Source organism: Macaca fascicularis, chromosome 1 (assembly GCF_037993035.2).
Source record: "Macaca fascicularis isolate 582-1 chromosome 1, T2T-MFA8v1.1".
Lineage (NCBI taxonomy): Eukaryota > Metazoa > Chordata > Mammalia > Primates > Cercopithecidae > Macaca > Macaca fascicularis.
The window spans coordinates 65,026,384-65,049,376 of NC_088375.1; the positions used below are offsets into that span (position 1 = coordinate 65,026,384).

Consider the following 22,993-nt stretch of genomic DNA (forward strand, 5'->3'; position numbering starts at 1 on the left):
ACCTAGTTTTGCCCATGGGCATCCTAAACAAGTTTGCCTCTTTTTCTTCCTTCAATAAAAACTTTCTTTTTTGTAATTTATACAACTCTTTCAAAAATGAGGCTGTATATAAATGTGATGAAGGTTACACTGTGATCGGACAGGTGAAACTGACCTGCTGTTCTTCCTGCTGGTCATCTCCAGCCCCTCAATGTAAAAGTAACTCCAGCTCCCTTTTTCAGTCCATGACTAAGTGGGTGGAACTATCATTAGAGCACTGAGAGCAAAGTTTCTTCTCTGCTAGAGGCAGCACAAAAACATTTGATGTGATTTATTTTAAATAATTAATATATGGAGATGATACCCAATGCAAAAACTACAAAGGACATACACCACCTATATTTCATTTGGGAGTCCCTGAGCAAGTGCTCCCAGGCAGAAAACTCATGCAGTGTCTCCCAAACCCAGACAATGTGAAAACGGCGCTGGAGGTGTATAAGCTGTCTCCAGAGATTGACCTACTGGAACTAGAGATACAAGGGAAGATGATCCATTCTGGAAAAATACTATAATTTTTCCCAAAAGAAGGAAAAAAAGACATCTTGTGGCCTTGTTGCTTTCATTCAATATGGATCCTTCTGTTTTGCATCTCTACCATACCTTTAGCTCCAATTTCATGGTGATTAATAGTCACATATCAGAAATACTTTATCTTTGTGATCATTTAAGAGCCCAGCAAATAAGAGTCCTAAAAAACCCACTTCATAAGTTAATACTTTTATTTTACTGTGTAGACCTTAGAAGTGCATACTTGGGTTTCCACCAATATGTGTCTGCGGACCGCCTTTACCCCACAGTTCCATGTGTGCTCACCGCTCAGGTCCTTCATGTTCAGACTAAACATCAACACACCCTCAAAACCTCTTCCAATCTTTCTATTTGAAGGAGGCACGCCTTCCCCTGAACTCCTATGCCTGTTGCCTCTTTCATTCATGCCACATCTCAACTGCTGCCTTCCATGAAGGGGATTTTCATTTTTGTCTGACCTCCTCATTTCAACTCCAGAGAACGAACTCTGAAATAGGGATGAAGATTGTCGTGGGTTGCAACTGGCTGGGGCCAGCCTTGTCAGTGTAAACGAACTTACCAAGACAGTCTTAGGTGAAGAAAGGCAGGTTTATTACAAAAAATATGAAGATATGAAGATACGTTGCAAGAGAGCAACAGGCAAAGATGGCTGAATAGGAACAGCTCTGGTCTGCAGCTCCCAGCGTGATTGATGCAGAAGACAGGTTATTTCTGCATTTCTAACTGAGGTACCTGGTTCATCTCATTGGGACTGGTTGGACCATGGGTGCAGCCCATGGAGGGTGAGCTGAAGCAGGGTGGGGTGTCACCTCACCCGGGAAGCACAAGGGGTCAGGGGATTTCCCTTTCCTAGCCAAGGGAAGCCATGACAGACTAGCTGGAAAAACTGGATGCTCCCGCCAAAATATTGCACTTTTGCCAAGGTCTTAGCAACCAGCAGACAAGGAGGTTCTCTCCCGTGCCTGGTTTGGTGGGTCACATGCCCACGTAGCCTTGCTCACTGCTAGCGCAGAAGTCTGAGATCGAACTGCTAGGCAACTAGCAACTAACAACTCTGAGTTGTTCTCCTCAGGATGAAGACCTGGGTGTATATCTACCTATTCTATTCCCTCACTGGTGAAGTCTTGCTCTAGTAGCAATGGCTCCCAGACATGAGGGATCCACACTGTTGTTTGGTTGAGCAGGCTCAGAGGACGGGATCATGGTTAGGCAGAGAGACACGGGTAGCCAGTGGCTCCTAATGGGCTGTCTATAGCAACCTCCAGAGTAGGCCAAAGGCACAAAGGCAGGGAAAAGATGGTCTCTTCTACAGTTGCCTTTTCTGTGTGGTCCTATCTGTTGACAGGTTATTCTAGTCTTCCACTCTCTCCCTACTCATATCTCTCACTTCCCTTTGCTAGATCCCTGAAACATGTTTTTCATTGCCCCAGTACAACTGTAAAAATGAATTGATATAATAGCTTTCATCACTCAGAATTTGAGGTCTGCTTCTGGGAGGTGTTAATATCTTAGCATTTCTGGCCTTCTCTGTAAGAAGGCAGAGTAACTGTCAATGGTTCTGATAAGAGCCTGGTCTAAATGCAGCAGATTTGGGGAAGTTGGAAGTTATCCAGAGTGTGCTGAAGTGGCAGGGCCCTAATGATATTAACAGGGCACTCACAGGGTCTGCTACACACTGTAATATACAATGGATGTTCCCAAGTCTGTAGGCTCACCTCCTTGCCCTGTTTTTGCTTCTTGCATTCAAGTTCTCCTTTTTCTTGACTTATTCATTCATTGTACTGGAACACACCCTCTAGGAGTCACCTAAGAAATGATGCACAGGAAGTAAAATTTTGAGCTCCAACATATTTGGAGCTGTCTTTATTCTCACACTTGATTGATAAGTTGGCTGAGTGTAAAATCTTTTAGAACTTTTAAACAGTATCATTTTTGTATTACAGTTTCCAATATTATAGTTGAAAAGCCAGAACCCATTTTAATTCTTGATCTTATAGGATGTTTTTATCCTTGTTTTTCTGTAAGGAAACTCATATTTTATTCTGAGAAATGTTGTTGGTATATTTTTTTGTCTTCTTTATATTTTTCTCTTATTTTTAGAGAAATCTTACTGGTCAGATATTGATCCTTTTTGTCAATCTAGTAATTTTCTTAAATTTTCTCTCTTTTTCCCATGCATCATCTCTGTCTCATCCCCTCCCCACATTCTTTGGGGATCATTTCTTAATTTTGTATTTTAACCATTTTCAAAAACATTCCCTTCATTTAAAAACAATATTCTGTTTTTTATGGATACAGTGCCTACCTATATTTCTCAGAGGATATTAATAATAGTTTCTATGGAAGTTCTGTTCTGCTCTCTGCAAATTTCTGTTGATGATGGGTCTAGGTTATATATTCGTTTCAAAGAGTGAGACCCATGTCACGGATTATTTAAGTTCTATGTATATTGTGAGATTGGGCAGTGAACTATTTTTTTCTTATTGGCAGTTGTAGCAGAAACTGCTGATTGTTTCCCAGTATCCATTTTTCCTACTTGTTTAGGTAATACAACTACCCTCACCCCTTTAAATATCAGCAGGGCACCTGCTGCTGTTAGATGCTGCCTTGGAGTAACCTCCCAGTGTGCACAACTTTCTGGTCATTTTCTTAGGAAAGAAGTCACTTACTTTGCACTTCCTCTTTCCCCCTGCTGTGGGCTGAAGTGCTGCCAAGAGTGTTGGTGAGTCAGCCTCTGCCATTCTGAGGACAGTTCCTGGGGACGCTAGAGTAACGAAAAGGAAAGCATTTGGCCCTTGGATGACCTTCTCAACCTGGGTCAGAGCTCATGACTGTTCTGAATGCACTTCCATCTCTGGACTGTCATATGAAAAGGAGATAAACTTCTGCCTGGTCAGCCATTGTGTTTGAGGTGTATTTGTTATAGCAGCTTAGCCTATGCCCTAACCAACTCAAAGGGATACCCAAATATCAGTGTTTACTTGTATCTCTTCTGTTGCTGTCCAGTTTCTCTAGAGAATGACTCTCCAGTCTCCTGCCTGCTTATTTATTAACCTGAATTTCTACCGTGCAACAAAGATTACTGCTTCTATTTTCTTGTGGAACTCTGCTTCTTCCTCCACCTATCATGCTGTTTCTGCTACAACATTACTTTTGTATTGTCATCTTGAAGGATTTACATTCTTTCTTGAAACAATTGTTCCTATTTCTAGAAGGCAGAGTCATTGCATTCATCAATTGGTTTTAGGTGACCTGTTTTTCCTTCTATTATGACTAGTTTATCTTTGTATTTGCTTCAGAGGCGTGTATACAGGATGTGCTCAATAATTATATCATGGGCAAACAGTACATGAAATTATGTGAAATACTAACTTGGTACCAATATAGTCCAGCAGAAGGTCAATTACAAATTTCTGCTGCCAAATATTCTTCTCTGACTATAGGGAAGCAAACTGTAAGTATGTGATTCAGTCTCTCTCCAGGCTTAAAAAAAGAGCCTAGGAAAAAGGAAGCTGCTTAACTGGAGACTGTCAGATGAAAAATTATATGTGAATGGTGACTATGGGTTGAACTGCCATTTTGTAATGTGGGAAATTAAGGTTCAGAAAAAGGATAAAGCTTTCCAATCCAGAAATAGCCCTGTGAATAGCTACCAGTCCTATGTTCACATGACTTTTACCAAATTATCAATTTTCTAGACACTGATAATTTTAAGTTAAAAGATATGATAAATTGTTCCTCATTGTAAATATTAATATATAACCCATAATGGATATTTATACTGAAAAAACATTTTCCAAATTTTATTTTTCTATTTTTTATGTCTACCTCAGTACCCAGTAGAAGCTTAATAATTTCAAAAAGGTTAGAATATATTAGTTTGTAACAATATGTATAAATTAAATGTGCTAAAATAAAAATGGAAAATCAAAGTCATGTAAGAGAGATGAATTTCCCTAAATTTAAATTTATACAGTAATTGTAATTGAGTTTATTTTGAGTCAAACTAAAATGGGAAATATAATGTATCACATATTCACCTTGTTTGGCAAAAATAAACATATCAGTTCTACTTACAGGAGAAACATTTTTTCTTGTTATGAAAATAGAAAGCAATTTTCTTGCATGAGTTATTTTACAAGGGACAGTGAATAACATGATGTATAATGCCTTTAACTCCAGTTGATAAGTTCTTCAAAAAGCTAAATATATCAATCCCCTATAAAACTGAGATAATATAGTAAAGCATCTGTCAGCATTTATATTTTTGCAAAACATTCAGCTATTGAGATCCAGGCATATATATAATGGATATCTAATTTTATCACGAAGATAGACCCTGGAATACACAGAACAATGAATGAATAGTATCTCACTTAAACTAGAGGTCTCAAAATTGTCTAGTTTTACATTTATGTCCATGAGCCGTTTTGAATTAATTTTTGTATGTGGTGAAAAATAAGTCAAGATTCTTTTTTCCCCCTCATATGGACATCCAAGTGTTCTGGCATCATTTGTTGAAAAGACTACCCTTTTTTATGGACTTACCATTGCAATTTGTCTGTAACCAAGTAACCTTTTATGTATTGGTGCATTTCTCTAGTCTATTTTTTCCGTTGATCTATACGTCCATTCCTATGCCAGTTTCAAAATGTCTTGACTATTGTGGCTTTATAATAAGCCTTCAAGTCAGAAGTGTGAGTTCTTCAGGTTTTTTGTTTTTTTTTGTTTTTTGTTTCCCAAAATGTTTTGGTTTTCTAGGTCTTTGGCATATCCATGTACATTTTAGAAATAGCTTGTCAGTTTCTATATAAATATCTACTGGGATTTGGATTAGAATGCTTTGACCTGTAGATCAATCTGGGGAGAAGTGACTTCTTAATAACATTGTATATCAATCCATGAACATGGCATATTACTCTGTTTTCTTTGATTTTTTTTCATGAATGTTTTGGAGTTTTCATCTGCCATGCACCATATAAAGCTTTAATATATGTCCTTTTAAAAACTTCTTATTTTGAAATAATTATAGATTTATAGAAAGTTATAAAAATAATATAGATAAATCATTCACATATATATATATATATAAATAAAATACAGATAAATCCCATGTACCCTTCACCCAGTTTCCTCTCTTTGGTTATATGTTATGAAACTATAATATGATACCAAAACTAGAAAATTGACATTGGTTTAATATATGCGTATGGTTCTATGCTATTTTATCACATGCGTAGACTCAGGTAACTACCACAACAATCAAAGTACAGAATTATTCCTTCACCACAGAGATTCCCCCTTGAGCTACTACTTTAAAATCACACCTGGGGCCGGGCGCGGTGGCTCACGCCTGTAATCCCAGCCCTTTGGGAGGCCGAGGCGGGCGGATCACAAGGTCAGGAGATCGAGACCACGGTGAAACCCCGTCTCTACTAAAAAAAATACAAAAAATTAGCTGGGCGCGGTTGTGGGCGCCTGTAGTCCCAGCTACTCGGGAGGCTGAGGCAGGAGAATGGCGTGAACCCCGGAGGCGGAGCTTGCAGTGAGCCGAGATCGCGCCACTGCACTCCAGCCTGGGCGACAGAGCGAGACTCCGTCTCAAAAAAAAAAAAAAAAAAAAAAATCACACCTGACCCTCTCCCCTGGCCCACCATTCCTAACTCTGCCAATTCGTAATCTCTTCTCCCTCTCTATCATTTTGTCCTTTTGACAATGTTTTACAAATGAAATCACACAGCATGTGACCTTTTGAAATGTTATTTTCACTCAGCATATTGCCCTTAAGATGGTAGTGTTTTTTAAATGTCAAGTTCCAATTGTTCATTGCAAGTGTATAGGAATATAATTGATTTTTGTATATCGATCATGTATCTGTGGCCTTATTAAATTTTCTCATAAGTACTATTAGGTTTTCTATAAATTCTTTGGGATTTACTACATAAATGATCATGTTGTTTGCAAATAAAAGGTTTTGTTTCTACTTTCCCAAACTGCATGTCTTTTATTTATTTTCCTGCTTTACTGCATGGGCTATATATTCCAATAAATGTATTACTGAATAAGAATGATAAGAGTAGAGATCCTTGCCTTGTTCCTAATCTTAAACATTCTGTGTTTCAGCATAAAGTGATATTATTTGTAGATTTTCTGCCTAGGGTTTCCTACCTCAATAGTTCTTTTTCTAAAGGTCAGGGAATTAATGTGAGTGTCCTACCAACTGCTCTACATTTGGGAACCATGGAAATGACCACCAGGTGGGCCATAGACACAGTGGATCACTGTGAGATGGACATGAACTATGAATCCTTTATTGCCTGGCCCCTGTAGCTTCCACTTTAACTATCATACTTTCTGTTCCCAGGTACCACAGGTAGCTCAAATTCAACAAGTTTCTAAAAAGCACAGTGACCAATTACTTAAATCAGTTACTGAAGGTCCCATTGTGGAAGGACTAGAGAATCACTACTATATATACCTACTATGGGGTTGCACAGTGCTTCCTCATATGGACCTGTTCTCACTTACTGCTGAGGAAATCGTCAGGAAAAAAAGGGCAATCAGCAAGGTAAAAGACAAGAGATCGTGATTTTCTATTCTAAGAGATCTTAGAATCTTCTCTTCTAAGAGATCACGAGCCTAGAGTGGCCAGCCTCAGTCTTTGGATTGTTCATTCTTGATCTCTTTTTACATTAAGCAATCACCAGGCTGGCTGGCCCTTGCCCTTAGGAACACTGTACTCTGTAGCCTTCTTCAAAGACTCCTACAGGTCAGGACATCCTCACCTTCCCAGGCTGCAATCCCACCTTGCTGCCCTAAATGCTTCACTCTTAAGGAGGCACTCACTCACAGTGTCATACAAGTGCAGAGTCAGTACTTGCACAACCCTGAGAACAAGTGCCTTCTTAAGTTTTGCATCCTAGGCACATTTCTTGAATCATGTCAGTCCTGACTCTGTTGTCCAAAACAGAATTTTTCACCCACCTTTTGCTTCTGAAGATTAACTGCTATAAGCCCTGCTACTCTGGAATCTGTTATCCTCATTGCTATTGGGCAGCCAAATTTGATAATAGCCCATCCTACCATAAGACGCAGCCTACAGAGGGCCAGTCACTATTGAGTTTTGCAGTGATGTTGGTCCCTGTCATGGGTGCATTCCTTGTTGGCTTGTTAAATGGTACATCCTCAGGGTTCTCATGAAGAAAATAGCTGGTGGATCTATGGCCTTATAAAATAGATAGTTGTAACATATCTACTTCTCTGACCCTGTGATTTCTTCTGACTTAGTTTGCCATGGCAGTTCTGGCATCTCTATCCCATTTAATATTGACCATCATTTTTCTTAAGCATCATATTAGAACTGACTTCCAGGGCACTTGCCATGGTGTTAAATCCTGTGTTATGGGAGGTTGTCCCTATGCTGATAAACTCTGCCTTATCTAGCTTTAGGATCCACTCCAAGGCATACTCTCCCAGTTCCTCAGGATCCATGCCCAGGGATAATCTCCCAATTCCTGGCAACACATGCTAGCTAGATCCCATGGCTTCTGGGTTTAATTTCTTTCTTCTTTTAGCAGGGCCAGCACTTTCTCAGTCAGTTCACACTGAGATTTGACCCCAGCTATTGGCCTGGTGACTGGTGATGAGGTGGGGGACAAATCATGAGGAGGGCAATTATGGCCTTATATGGCACCTGCTTAATTTGATCCTCTGCATAGTGTATAAGCATGGGGAAGGGACACTATCTTATAACAAGGGAAAATGGGCCAATTATCCATCAATTAGATAGTAGGAATAAGGTTTTCATTTGAAATATATTGCACAGTCTGGTGAATATAGTAAATAACAATGTAGTGTGTATAAGGGCCCGGAGTTTCAGTAGGAGACTTGGAAGGGCTAAGAATTCATCCTTTGTTGAAGTCCTGCTGTTCTTTTTAGGTAAGGTCCTGAGCCTGGTCCTCAGCATAATTAACCCTCAGCTACCTGAGGTAAGAGTTTCTTTAGATAGTAACAAGGAGGCCTTCTGGCTTTCACCCTTGTATTTGCATTGTGATTGGTTGCCTTGTGCCTTCATTTTCAGTTAAGGGGTGCTTCTCAACCACCCAATTTCACAATCCCTATTATTGCTATTTCCATCCTACCTCTCAAATGCCAGCGACATGGCACGAGCCAGTGCATCTTCCCCATCTGTGTTCCATGACAGCTCACCAGGTGAAAATGTAAATAGTTGCCCTGCTACAGCAAATGGGGCTATCAGTACTCCACCTTTTACAAGTGATGGGGTCTTGATTGCCAGTTGGCTGGTGGGTGATACAATTCAAGAATCCCATCCTTAGAGTCTGTTTCCTAGTTCCAGGTGCATGTGAATTTTTAAGACCGTGCCCTTCAGGAAGAAAAAAAAATTGTAAAGAAATGAAGCAGCCAAATAGGGAGGGGAAAGAACCGAGCAAGAACATGTTCACAGGAAACGCATAGCCTACACCAAATCAACAGGGGCTTCAGTACAAATTGCATCACAGGGTCATCCAGACTTGAGTCAAGGGATCAGGGCTCTTGTACCCCAATACCAGTATGACATTGGTTGCTTCTTGGGGGTGGGGCATAACTTCCTTGGTACATCAGGATTACATGGCTCCTATTATAGCAAGGCATTCTCTGCAGAATGTCACAGGTATAACCCATTAACTGCAGCACGAGCAGCAACTGGAGGGTGAGCATATCACTGAGTAAAACCCAACTGTGTTCATTTACTCCCAAGTGGCCCAGTCAGTAAACTCACAGGTAGTCATTTTGGCCAATGAGTGAAAATTATTTTGGTATAACGAAAAATCTTGGATTTTGGAGTCATTCTTAGGCAGAATTTGGCTTAGTCACTAAAATATCCGAGAGATTTAGGGCAGTTTATGTAATCTAGCTGAATCTGTCTCCTCATCTATGCAATGAAGAAGATTAGAGCCGTGTCACAGGGCTGTTTGAGATCAATTATGATAATTTATGTAAAGTTCTGGTACATCTCATGCTCAAAAATTAAAGCCAGGTTAACAAACCTTCTGGTTAAACATTTAAATTACTTTTTTTTTTTTTTTTTTTTTGAGACAGAGTTTCGCTATGTTACCCGGGCTGGAGTGCAGTGGTGTGATCTCAGCTCACTGTAACCTGTTCCTCCCAGGTTCAAGCAATTCTTATGTCTCAGGCTCCCAAGTAGCTGGAATTACAGATTTTCATCACCACGCCGAGCTAATTTTTGTATTTTTAGTATAGACCAGGTTTTTCCATGTTGGCTAGGCTGGTGTCAAACTCCTAGCCTCAAGTGATCTGCCTGCCTCAGCCTCCCAAAGTGTTGGGATACAGGTGTGAGCCACTGCACCCAGCTAAACTACTTTACTGTGTTTCTCTTTCTAAAGGAAGCAACCACTTAGTGGATTTGTTTTCTTTTCTCTCTAGAAAGTTGAGATTTAACTGTGCTTTCATCAATATTCCAAAGACATTTACTCAGTTATATTTGGTAATTCTTTCTATTTATTTTTGAGAGATAAGCATTTTGGCTATTATTGATATGTAGTAGTCATTCCAGCTTAACCGGGTAATGAAGATCACTTTAGGACAAATTCCAGAGTTTACTCTCTTGTTCAGACAACAATCTTTGTCTCTTACAGGAACAGAAACCCACAGCTGGTGGGCAAAAGATACAACTCACATTGGTGGTTTTGTCTGTCTCACTTTAGGAGACTAAATTTAGGAAATGGTCTGGGTGAATAGCTAGGCAATGCCAGATAGCTAAGAGAAATTTTGTCCTGTGGTTATCTTCCCATGAAGAATAACAAATGTGCCCTTCGAAAACATATCTTTTGTTGCTTACAGCAAAATGCTGGGTTTCACTCTGAACAAGCGCCATTCAGATATTCTGTAAGTCACAATAAATCTTCCTTTCTTCCCAATTTATCATCCTCAAGCATTTAAATTTCACAGCAAGCTTTTCCTGTGCTGCAAACACAAACTAGTTTTCAGAGTAAGATAGTTTCACAGAGTGAATCTTTGGTGTCATAGGTACATCAGAAATTCCAGGAAGTAGGAAAAAGAAGTTCCCACTCACGTATATTTCTTGTAAGACTAATTATTGTTTTGAACTAGATTCTTGAGTATTTTTAAAGTAGAGACTTGTTTTACTTGTTCTGGCTGGGCTGTTTAGAAAAGTTTAACTTTGCAAACTTTAAAAAAAAAGTTCATTCTTCTATGGGCGGTTTATCTGCCTCAGTGAGGATATCGCTTCCTGGACAGGAACTGCTTCTCAGCCTGGCCTTTCTCTCATGCTGCGACCTCTCCTTCCTGGACAGCCACCACTTACCCTGTGTGACAGGAGCTGCAGTCCTTTTGCCTTTTACTCTTGTTCCCTCAGAGAAGAATTGTGCATATATCCAGAAAGAGACTCATCACTGTCTCTGCCTGAACAGTGATAAAGTCTTAGGGAGATACATATAGAATCTCAGAGGGTGCCCCAGAATCTTCTCCCCAAGAAAGGGCCATATCAGTTCCCCTCTGTCGGAACTGTGCTCAGCATCCGGTCTACCAGTCACACTCCTTGCCCCTCCCTTTCAGTGACCCATTGTTGGGACTTTGCCAAGGCTGAACTTCTTGGCATAGGCATATTTCAACTGTTACTTAGAGAACTTTTCTTCATCTTGATTCAAGGTATCGGAGAAGGCCGAGCCCCATTGTGGCCCCTCTGAGACTCTGTGCCATGTCTCTCAAGTTGCAGAGCATTTTCCCAGCACTAGGCCTCTTTGGGGTCTTGACTCTACTGTGGTGCCCTTCTGGCTTGTGTGGTGAGTACAGTGGTTATGGGTAAAAGAGGACAGTTTCTCCAAGGTATGAGAAAAATTCATATTGAACAATTAATCAAATATCGTCAAATGGTGGTAGTTCACAAGATTTTTGAGAGAATAAAGTGACTATGTTATTAATAAAAATGAAGAATCCCAAAATGTCAAGGAAATTGTTCTAATTTAGGTAGAGGCTGTTATTAGGTCTAAAACAAGTGTTCATATGCAAAAATCTTTGCAGAGCTGCTTTAGAAAGGAATAACCTTTAATTTTTAAATCAATTTCTTATATTTAAATAAATGTTCCTAAATGCTTAAGACACAATTATTTTCCAATTAAGTTAGTTATACCATCTACAATCTCAGTTACTAATTGATCAGAAAAAATTTCCATCCACAAAGCACAATATATTGCCTGTTATCACAAATTCTGAGTGAATTTGCTGAAGTAAAATATAGAGCACTTTGTAAGCTATAAAGCCTTATACAAATGTAATAAGGCAGAAATTTAAATAATAATAATAATCAGTACTGCATTTATTTATTTTAAAAAAAGTGAAAGCTAAGGCCCAAAATGTGGCAAGGCAAAGATTAAAAAAAAAAAAAAGTTTTCCTTTGCCTAACAGCTTATTTTAAGGATAGTTATAAGATAATGCTGTCTGAATAGCCAAGGCCAAAGGAATAGGCTCCAAACACCCCCACTCCATTTTAGAACAAGGTTAAAGGAAAAAAAAAAAAAAAAAAAGACAAACTCTTTTACCGTTACTCTTTTCCCAGGCTTCTTAAGCATCATTATGTTTTGCAAATGTCTGTATTTAGACAGTTTTTATTTTTCTTTCAATGCAGCTACAAGGTCACAAGCTATGCAAGGTCACAAGTTATGTTATGCTATAAATTACGTGACCTGTCACTGTATAATTAACTGCTTCTGTTTTGCTTTGGTAAGGCCGCTTATAAAAACACCGCTCTGTCTTTGTTCAATGCTCAGCTTTTTGCATATAAATCCTCTAAGCCGGTGCGTACCTAAAAATAAACAAATCCTCCTGTACTCCGTATTGGTCTCTCCGTTCCTCACTTTACCACAATGTTTTTGGCAACCACAAAGGGACTGGAGACGGCAGGCTTACTGTCTCCTTTGCCTCTGGGGGGCGGAGCCTGGGACTTGGGAAACCTGTGACCCCAGGTTCCGCTGGGAGAACTGCAGCTTGGAGGGGAGATCAGCTCTCTGGTGACCTGGTGCCCCCTACCCAGCAGTGCAAGGGAACCTGAAAGGAGCTACAGGACGATTTCTGAAACAGCATGCTTCAGGAACCGTGGTAAGGTTTTGGGGGCCCAAGGCAGGACCTTTCCTTTGGATGGAAGGGGAGCCTGATCACCTCCCGGGGTGTGCCGAATAGTCTGACCCAGAGGGGCTGGGGGCGTTGGGAGTGGCTCATCAATTCAGATGAAACTCACACCCTGCCAACACAGGACAAGAACGTGGCTCACTAAGTCGTCTAGGAAACTGGAGGTGGCGAGAGTAGCTCACCACCCCAATTACAAACATGGGAACTGAAAGTGTGTGAATGGAGGGGCCTGATTAGCCTCAACAGTTTCGAAGTGGGGAGTCACAGATCTCTTAGCGTGGACTGTGTGCTCCAAGAAAGTGTGGGGCCCACTAAAACTAGTGTCAATCTGCATATGGCTAATAGGAGCTGCGCTACAGCTCAGAGTTGTGGCGGGAATAGGGAACTCTCCAAAGTCAAGCAGCATCTAAAAGTCTCTCCGTTCCTCAGTTTACCGCAACAGTAACACATTGTTATTCAAATATAGGGAAGTTTTTACAAATGAATTAGAAATGTATGAGATTGTGAGAACTTGCCAGAACTGGGTGAAGAGCTGTTGTTACGGAAATTAATGATTGTTATATTATTTAAATAGAATGTCCTTTTAGCAAAGTTGTAGTTTTCTCTGTCACTAGCCAACATTGTTTCTTATCTTGAGAGAACTAATTTTTATAACACGTTAAAATATTTATAAACATAATCCCTGAAACAGCTATCATGGCATCAAAAATGGAGGATTTGGATGGTTTAGGGGGGAAATCTTGACCCCAAAATAATAGCTGGGTGCTCCTCTGAGAGCTGGTAGATTGTATAAAGGGTGGAAGCCATGCTTTTTTGATCATTGAGGAGGAAAGCATGATTTATTAAGGAAGCAACTGTATTTGGAAGACAATTCTTCACATCAGAAGCATGAAAACTATTGAGGGATGGTGTTAATTTAGGTAACAGTGTCAGTACAGGATAAAGAGGCCAACTCCACCTCTGAGTTCCCTTCTTATACTCTGAGGTAATGGAGGAAGACTTTCTCCAATCTGTCAACAAGTCTTTGAGTTATTTCTCCATGTTCCTCCTTATTTTTTCCTTCTCTTCTGATCCCCCAAATCTTCCCATTACTTCTGATCCCAACCCCCTGAAAGGGTGTTTAATGTCTTGTCAACCTGAGCCTTCCTTTCTGATCCTACCTCCCACTTCTCTTGCAACAGCCATCTGATGCCAGACTTGCCTATTGCCTCAGTATATTCTGCCTCTCCCATTTTTTCAATAACTCAACTTTACCCACCCTTGAGGATGTATCTCCCCTTATTCTGTGAAGTCTTCCCTTGATAATCCAGTCCTCTGTTCTGTCACCACCTTCTCCTATAGAACTCCTTTTCTGTCCGAATCTTCTGGCACTTGGGTGACTGGTTCTATGGTATGACTATTTACATGGCTATGGTTTAACTTTTCAAATACATTGCAAGTATGTCCCTTAATATTACCCAAAAAACCTAGCAAAGAGCTCTACATATGTATTTATTTATTTATAAAAATTAAAAGCTATGTTTTCTATTTCTATGGAGGTGTTTAATCTGAGGGTTAGGAAAGGCTGTGTGGAAGCTGTGGACTTATATACAAGTGAATTTCTATTCCTCGCCACAAAAACAAACATTTCCTTTGGACTGACTGTTGCTATGCTTTCTGAGCTCCCCTGAGTTGAAACTTTGGGAGAAGAGGTGAGAGAAACAATGTTTGACTTGAGCTAATCCTTGGCCTCCTGGGTGCTTCAGACTTGCTCTTTCTCTTGTATTTTGTGTGTGTGGAGGGGTGGGGATGGGGTCCTCTGCCTTCACTGCGAATCTGTTAACAATTCCCTGGGTGTGATCAAACCCATCTCCGATCTGGTTGACCACTTGCTCTTTCCTATCTCCTTGATATCTGGTGACTCCTAGAGGTTTTGTTTTTGTTTTATTTTGTTTTTACTGAGGTCTTCCTCCCACCTTCGTGGCTCTTTTAGACAGGCCTGAAGACAACTCCACCATGAATGACTTTCTCATGCATCTGATTTCTAATTCCCTGGAAGTACTCACCCATCCGTTTTTCTGAATACCATCAGGAGTATAGGTCAATCTCAAAGCAGCAGAGATCTTTCATTTGTTCCCACTATCAGAGCCACTGGACAGCCCATGTTTTGCATTTTAGATTTCCCTGGCAGGAGTCCAACACTAATCCACTGTGTCCCGCTGTCCAAACTGAGAGGAGCCATATTAGGCTTTTTCAGTGGGCTTCTTAGAGTCCCTCTCTTAATGTGAAGGAAAAGTGCACCCACACATTTTCCTCATGGAAGTGATGGAATGGGGCTCACAGGATAACAAAAGCTTCACTACAAAAAAAAAAAAAATCCTTCCCAAATATTATCCTTAAAATATCTTCTGTTCCTGTCATTTCATTGTTTTTTATTTAGGTGAGGGAGATAAGAGCTTTCTAACCGGTTCTGAGTCACCTACTTCATCAGTGAGAGAGGGTTACTTGACTTTGCAAATAACAAGAATATTGTTTTTCAGCCAAAACTTCCATTTTACAGCCTTTTAAACTGCCAAAGCTGCCACATAAAGTACTTACCCAATGCTTGCTATAGAGAGCAGAAAATAGTAGTATTCTAAGAAGGAGCAATGGGTTTTGAACTGAGAGAAGCCTGAGTTTAATCCCTGAGTCTGATTCATGTCACTGGCACTTAGTAGCTGTGATCTTATGCAGAATAACTGACATCTCTAAGGTTGTGTTTCCTTTTCTGTAGAATAAATATATGATAAACATATATAAAATGTAAGTGGCTAAGAACTCAAAATATCATTCCTATTGAGAGCCATAGGCAACCACAGGCAGGAATGATCACCGTGTGCCAGGACTGCCCGTGGGGAAAGGTAGAGAGCACTGTAGTAGGGCAAATGGCAGAAGAAAAGTCACAGAAGTGAGAATGCACATGGCTTAATAGGGGAACATTGAACAGGTGAGAGTGCCCGAGAACAGTGCATACATGGAGGAGTAGTACTTGGTGAGGATGGAATCCATGAGAAAGGAGCCAGCAGTTTTAATTTGCTTTTTAGCAAATAAGTTGGAAACAGCTTTAACTTAGATTCAGTCCTAACAGGAAATCCTCCCTTAGTGTGGTGCTTTATCAACATACTCAGTGCTCTAAATTTATTAAATTGCACTAAATCTTGTCTGCAAAACTTTTGGCACTATAGATCATTCCTGTTCTGATAGGCTAACTGAACAACTCAACATTGCATATTTCTTTCTTTTTTTTTGAGGTGGAGCCTTGCTCTGTCGCCCAGGCTGGAGTGCAATGGCATGATCTCAGTTCACTACAACCTCCACCTCCCAGGTTCAAGCGATTCTCATGCCTCAGTCTCCTGAGTAGCTGGATTATGGGCGTGCTCCACCACACTAATTTTTGTATTTTTAGTAGAGACGGGGTTTTGCCATGTTGGCCATGCTGGTCTCGAACTCCTGACCTCAAGTGATCTGCCTGCCTCAACTTCCTAAAGTGCTCTTTGCATATTTCTTACTTCCAAATATGCTATTGTTTTGCATTGTTTCAACAAACTTCTATCCAAAAATTGCAAAATGACAAAACATTCTCTTTGTGGAGGGGGTGGTATTTGGAAGAGGTGGGGACTCATCTGGATTCATTCAGTCTCTACCCATTTTCTTTTTTCTTTTTTTATTTTTTAAAATTTTTTTTCTCTACCCATTTTCAAAGATAATCAACTCTTTTTTAAAAAGCTTATTAGAATATATCACACATGTAGAAAAGTATACAAAGTGAAAATGTACAGCAACATGATTCATCAAAAATCAAACACTTAATGAAAATCTCACCCAGGTAGAGATGCAGGACATTGCCAGCCCCCAGAAGTCCCATGGGGGGCCCTCCCATTTACCACTTCATCCTTCTTCAAATGTAGCCATCATCCTGACTTGAAGAGTAATCATTTCCTCATTTTATTTACACTTGTTCTGCAGCTTAGTTTTGAATTTTTAAAAGCTTTAAAAATGGAATAGAATTATACATTAATGGTCTATTGGCTTTTGCTCAATGTATTTGTGAGATTCACCCATTTTTCTGTAAATAGTATCTCATTCATATTTATTGCTGTATAGTATTCCATCAGTTGAATGGATTATAATTTACTTACCTATTCTAGAGTTGATGGATTTTTAGGCTCTTTCATGTTTGGGCACATCACAAATAATGTTGCTCAAAACATTTCTGAGCTTGTCTTTTAGTGTACATGTTTGTGTATTTCTGCCAAGAAAATACCCAAGATTTTAATTGCCAGGTTCTAGGAGATAACCACAAATGTTTTTGGAAGTGGCTGTACCAATTTATATTTCCTTAGGTAGTTCATTGGAGTTCCATTGTGTACTACTCATGAAAACTTTGGTATGATAATACTTTTCAATTGTAGACATTCTGTGGTGAGTGTGTAGTGATTTCTCATTGTGGCTTTTATTTGTATTTCCTGATGACCCATGGGAATAAGCAGCTATTAATGTCTGTTGACAATTTGTATAGCCCCTTTATAGGAGCATCTATTCAAGTCTCTCGGCCGTTTTTAAATTGCACTGTCTGCTTTTTGAAAATTAATTTGTGGTCTTTCTTTTTATTTAGCTTCATGATTACTGAATATGATTCTGTTTTGGAGTAACTTCCTGTGGCTAAATTAATGCTTTTGTACCCAAAAGTCCATGAACAGTGTAAAAGTTTACGGATTTTGTCAAGGAGATGAAATGTACATCAGCAGTACGATAAGTTAATGACCTACTTCTGTGTAACGAGAAGGGTGGCTCACTGAATTGTTCATTAAATGAAACTCTAACTCATACTCCTCTACCTTTCTCTCACCATTCAAGCTTGCAGAATGGTTCCTCCCATTGGCCATGGGTCCTATGGAGATGCGAGATCATTTTTATTCTCTACTACTCTGGTGCACTATCACTGTGATGATGGATATGTTCTAATTGGAGAGGCTGAAGTCACCTGCAGAAATTCACATTGGTCGGCTCCAGCTCTTCAATGTAAAGGTTAACTCTGACCTTACTGAGGGCCTTTGCTAAGAAGGTAAAGCCTCTATGAAAAGTCAAACGAGAGTCTCCTCCTAGACAGAGGCAGCACTTAGAAATGTACACTTTATTTATTTATTCAATTTGTGTAAATAATATATACACGTGGTACAATATTTTAATAGCATGAATGATCACAGTTTATCACTCTTGAACACTACTTTTTATCAATGTATCTTTCCAAAGGTCATCTGGAAGGCCACTTTTTGCTTAAATAAAAGTTTTAATTTAAATATAACATACTACAACACTATGTCCAAATCTTAGGTGTAGAGGACCACGTGCTCGCAAACGAGATGTTCCCGATAGTTATGCTCTTGAAAACAAAGCATGACGTTTCTTCTCTGTAAACAGGAAGAACAAAAGAGTCAGCCGCAAACAGCAGACTCTGGGAACTGGTTAATGTTTAAGCATCTTGAGAATTCAGAAAGTTAGGGAAAGGTCAGAAAAACAACTCATGACATAAAAACAACTCGTGTCTTGTGACGTGGTAAAATTCTACAAGCGTGTATAAAATAAAGCAGAGCGTGCTGCTCGGGGCGGCTGCCACGTTTGTCTTGTCCTGTGTTGTCTTGTGTGTTCATTCCTTTGTTAAGGAAACACGCGGACCCCAACACTTAGGTGTACAGGTCAATAAATGATCACAAAGTGAACCCACTATGACAAACTACCACTCAAGTCAAGAAGCATCACCACTACCAGCATCCCAGAAGTGTTCCGTGTGCCCTCTCCCAGTGACTCCCCAACTCTCCTTCCCAACTGGTCTCACCTCTAGCATCACAGACTAGTTTTATCAACTTTTTAGCATTATATTTAGGTTGGTGCAAAAGTCATTGCGGTTTTTGCCATTACTTTTAATATAAAGGAAATCATGTATGTATTCTTTTGTGCCTGTCTTCTTTACTCAGTATTATGTTTTTGAAAATCATCTATGTGTTCTTGCATGGGGTGATAGCTTATTTATTTTCGTTGTTGTATAATCTTTGGATAAACATAACACATTTTATGTATCTTATAAAAGTTTAGGATTTTCATGTTATAGGCTATCATGAACAGTGCTCTTATGAACATTCTTGCACATGATTCTTGATACAAACGTGCAAATATTTCTGTTGTGAATAAACTTAAAAGTGGGATTACTATTTTTGAGACAAGTTCTCATTTTGTCACCCAGGCTGAAGTGTAGTGGCATGATTATAGCTCACTGTAACCTCCAACTCCTGAGTTCAAGGGATCTTCCTGCCTCAGCTTCCTGAGTAGCTGGGACTACAAGCATGCACCACCATACCTAGTTAATTTTTTAAAAGTTTTTTGTAGAGATAGGGTCTTTCTTTGTTGCCCAGGCTGGTCTTGAACTCCCGGGCTCAAGTGATCCTCCTTTACCTGCCTCGGCCTCCCAAAGTGTGGGATTACAGATGTGAGCCACCACACCACCCAGCCATATATTCATCTTTAGTAGATAATGCCAAATTTTGTTCAAAGGTGATTGCAACAATTTAAATTTCCACAAGCAGTGTATGAGTGTTCAAATTTTGATAAATAGAAGTTATAAATTCTAATTTAGTTCTATTTATAATTTTTTTCCTTGATGTTGGCACCTTTCATATGCTGTTTAAGAAATATTTGCCTGCAGCAAGATCACAAAAAATATTTCCTTATGTTATTTTCCAGAGCTTTGTTGTTTTAACCTTTCACATTAGTATCTCCAAATCACTTGGAATTCCTGTGTGTTTATGGTGGAAAGTAGTGGTTAAAGTTTGTTCTTCTCCAATGGCTATTCAATTAATCATACACCACTTATTTAATAAACTATAGTTTCCACACAACTCTGCAGTGTGACCTTCGTTATAATTCAAGTGTCTGTGTATACAGGGTTCTGTTAGTGGACTTAGAGATACAATTTTTAATTTGAGAGTGTCAGTGAGGATTTGGCAAAATTTTAGTGGGCATCTACTTAAGTTTAAATGAGGAATCCTATGGATAAATTCGCAACATACTTCAAGTATTTGATGTCTCCATTAGAACCTCACGTGTGCTCCCACCTTCTCATAATGAAGTTAACCTGATAGGAGATTTTTGGTCAATCAAAAGGATAGGGTCAACCTTTTTTTTTTTTTTTTTTTTTTAACTAATCTACTAATAGCAACTCAAGGAGCTAATTCCCCACCACTGCCTCCATTTAACACAGCAAAATATTAAGAATATGAGAATAAAAATTACATACTTAGGACCATGAAAGGATCAAGGTTTGGAGATACTGTACTAATTTTGAAAACTCTGACTCTAGGACCACAGTGCCTAGGTTTACATCATAATCATGCCACCCAAAGGCTATGCAATATTAGACAAGTCACACAAACTATCTGTACCTAATTTTTCTCTTTAGCAAAATCGAGGTAATAATGTTTTGCATTAGTACTTACGTTGACATGTAATATGTGTAATAACATTATTAGCCTTATTATTAATGTTATTGTTATAATCATAAATAAATGGAGGTAAAGAACAACTCTCAGCATCCCATCCAGGTATAATTTATCAGTGTTTCATAACTCTCAATATTCTTACTATTATAAAATCTTATTCTGAGAATCATACTCACTGTACAGTACCAAGTGGGGGGATGGTGCTAAACCATTCACGAGAACTCCACCCTCATGGTCCAATCACCTCCCACCAGGCCCTACCTCCAACACTGGGGATTACAAAAGTGGCACACATTTCAGGGCATCCTATCCCATTCTAAAAATGATAGTCTCCTCCAAAGCACTGTCCTAGCCAACACCAATGAGATGTGACTTTTGGCGGGATTTATTTCAGACACATCACTTACAGAATTAGCACCATCACCTTCTAAGCACTTTGGTGTGCTTGTTAAGGCAAGCTCAAGAAGGACCACCCCCCCAGATAGGAAGGTCTCATAGATCCAGCTGACCTGATCCCCAGCCTTATACTGTCTACAAGAAATGCCATGCTTTTGCTTCATTTCAGATGCGCCCATCAGAACTGTCCCTCCTGTTGCCCCTAAGGAGGCCCCCTGGGTGTTGTCTGCAGTGCTGTTCCTTCCCTGCTTCACCAGCTACTGATTGCTGCCTGACAGCCAAGGGAGAACACTTTGCTGAGACCCTAGTTTCTTTGGGATTTTTTTCATCCGTCCTGAGGAGGGTTTTGATATTCCAATTTTGTGGTCATCAGTGATACATCCAGAAAAAATCTTACATCTTCGGATTTAGTTTGGAGAGAAGCCTCTCGAAAATGATTGCTTTATTTCATTTAGGTAACCTCTGAAGGTTGTGAGTCAGTGCTTGCGGGTAGAAAACACATGCAGTGTCTCCCACACCCAGAGGATTAGAAAATGACCCTGGAGTTGTATAAGCTGTCTCTGGAGATTAAACGACCGGAACACGCATGAAACTTGAAGAGGAACAACACCAGTTAGAAACCAGTACATCGATTTTTCCTTCCCTTTCCCCACAAAACAGAGAAACAGTTACATTTCTCTCTTTAGCAATTCTATGTTTCTCAAGTACTATTATTTCCTGGGGAAACATATCTGTGTTTAAGAGAATTCACTAATATTCTTAGTGGCACTGATCATATGAAACAATTCATAATTTTTGTCTTAGTTCAGTTTAAGTTCCTGTTTCCTGGATTTGGTGGACTGGCTGAATAAATAATTACCTACCAAAAATCAAATTATCTTTGTTTTCACTGTGATTTCTGAGTAATGAAAAATTAGGGCTCTCTGCAAGTCATTCTCTAATGTTTCTCTGATTAACTTACTTTTCTACTTTATTGTGTATGTTGTCCTCAAAAAACACATACTTGCGTCCTTTTTTTTTTTTTTTTTTTTTTAAGACAGAGTCTGGCTCTGTCGCCCAGGCTGGAGTGCAGTGGCGCGATCTCAGCTCACTGCAAGCTCCGCCTCCCGGGTTCCCGCCATTCTCCTGGCTCAGCCTCCGGAGTAGCTGGGACTACAGGTGCCCACAACCGCGCCTGGCTAATTTTTTGTATTTTTAGTAGAGACGGGGTTTCACCGTGGTCTCGATCTCCTGACCTTGTGATCCGCCCGCCTCGGCCTCCCAAAGTGCTGGGATTACAGGCGTGAGCCACCGTGCCCAGCGCGTCCTTTATCTGAAAAATATTTACCCTACATTTTCATTTTGTATTCTTCCTGACCTGTATCAGATCAAATAATGCCATCTTCTTCTGAGTCTCCTCCATGCTCACCCTATTTGATTACTAGTATTTCTCTAGAGTAACTTCTTGTTTCCACTTTTATTTAAGGGGTATTTGGTTTTGTTTGACATCCCTTTCACCCAATAATAACAAGTTCGAAAGTGTTTGAAAGCTTAATCTATGTGTAACACAAGGCTCCTCTTGGGCATACCCAAATCTTTCAGTTCAATCTGATCACTCTTTAATATTTTAACTTAAATGACTTTGGTGTCTCTTTTAGGTCAGATTCCTCAGAAGTAGACCCTGAGAAGAGGAACCATGTGTTAGTAATGTATTCAGGAAGCGTTACTGGGAAAAACAGGAAAGGGAGGGGTGGTGGCAAGGCTGGAAAGGGAAGGGCCCCTGCAGGGCTATCAGGGACCATCCTAAGGAGAGGAAGGTAGCAGCATAGCTTTATCCCAAAGGGGAACTTTGGGCTATAAACTATTCCTCAAAATTTGCTCCAATTTGAGGCAAAGAAACGGGGCTGTCATTCTGCTTCGCAACAGCACCCAGATGCCTGCAGCACAGAAATGATAAAAGGGACCCGTGGGGGCGGAGCAGAGCTCTTCAGGATTCATCCACATGTGTTCCCCTTATATTGCTGGGTATTGGGAGCTTTATATTTCTGACAAGTCACTAACTCTTCCACTATTTGCCTCCTCTGAAATCTCATGCTCACTCCCGCTTACCTTCTGTGGCTGGTCGCTGCTTCTCCACTGCATCTTGATCAACGGTAGAAAACATTCCCCTGCTGCCCCTGTTTTAAAAATTTTCTCAAAATAGCAGTCACACAGGAGGTTGCAGAGCAGACTGTAACTAAATTTTTGGGTTAACAGAGAGATATATGACTGGCAATGCCAGACTGGACCTTCACATTGTCATCCAAAAGACCAGCAGGATGGCTAAGTAGTAGAAAAGAGAGATTTATTGGTGATAACAGTTTGCAAACTGTGAA

General features: G+C 39.9%; 1 long non-coding RNA gene across 1 annotated transcript; it reads left to right on the top strand.

Annotated features, from left to right (window-relative positions):
* The first annotated feature begins 11,243 nt into the window (after positions 1 to 11,243).
* On the top strand, positions 11,244 to 21,513 carry LOC141409863 (uncharacterized). The gene is made up of 2 exons (XR_012432496.1): positions 11,244 to 11,390; positions 17,608 to 21,513. It is a non-coding gene; the product is annotated as an uncharacterized lncRNA (long non-coding RNA).
* The last annotated feature ends 1,480 nt before the right edge of the window (positions 21,514 to 22,993 follow it).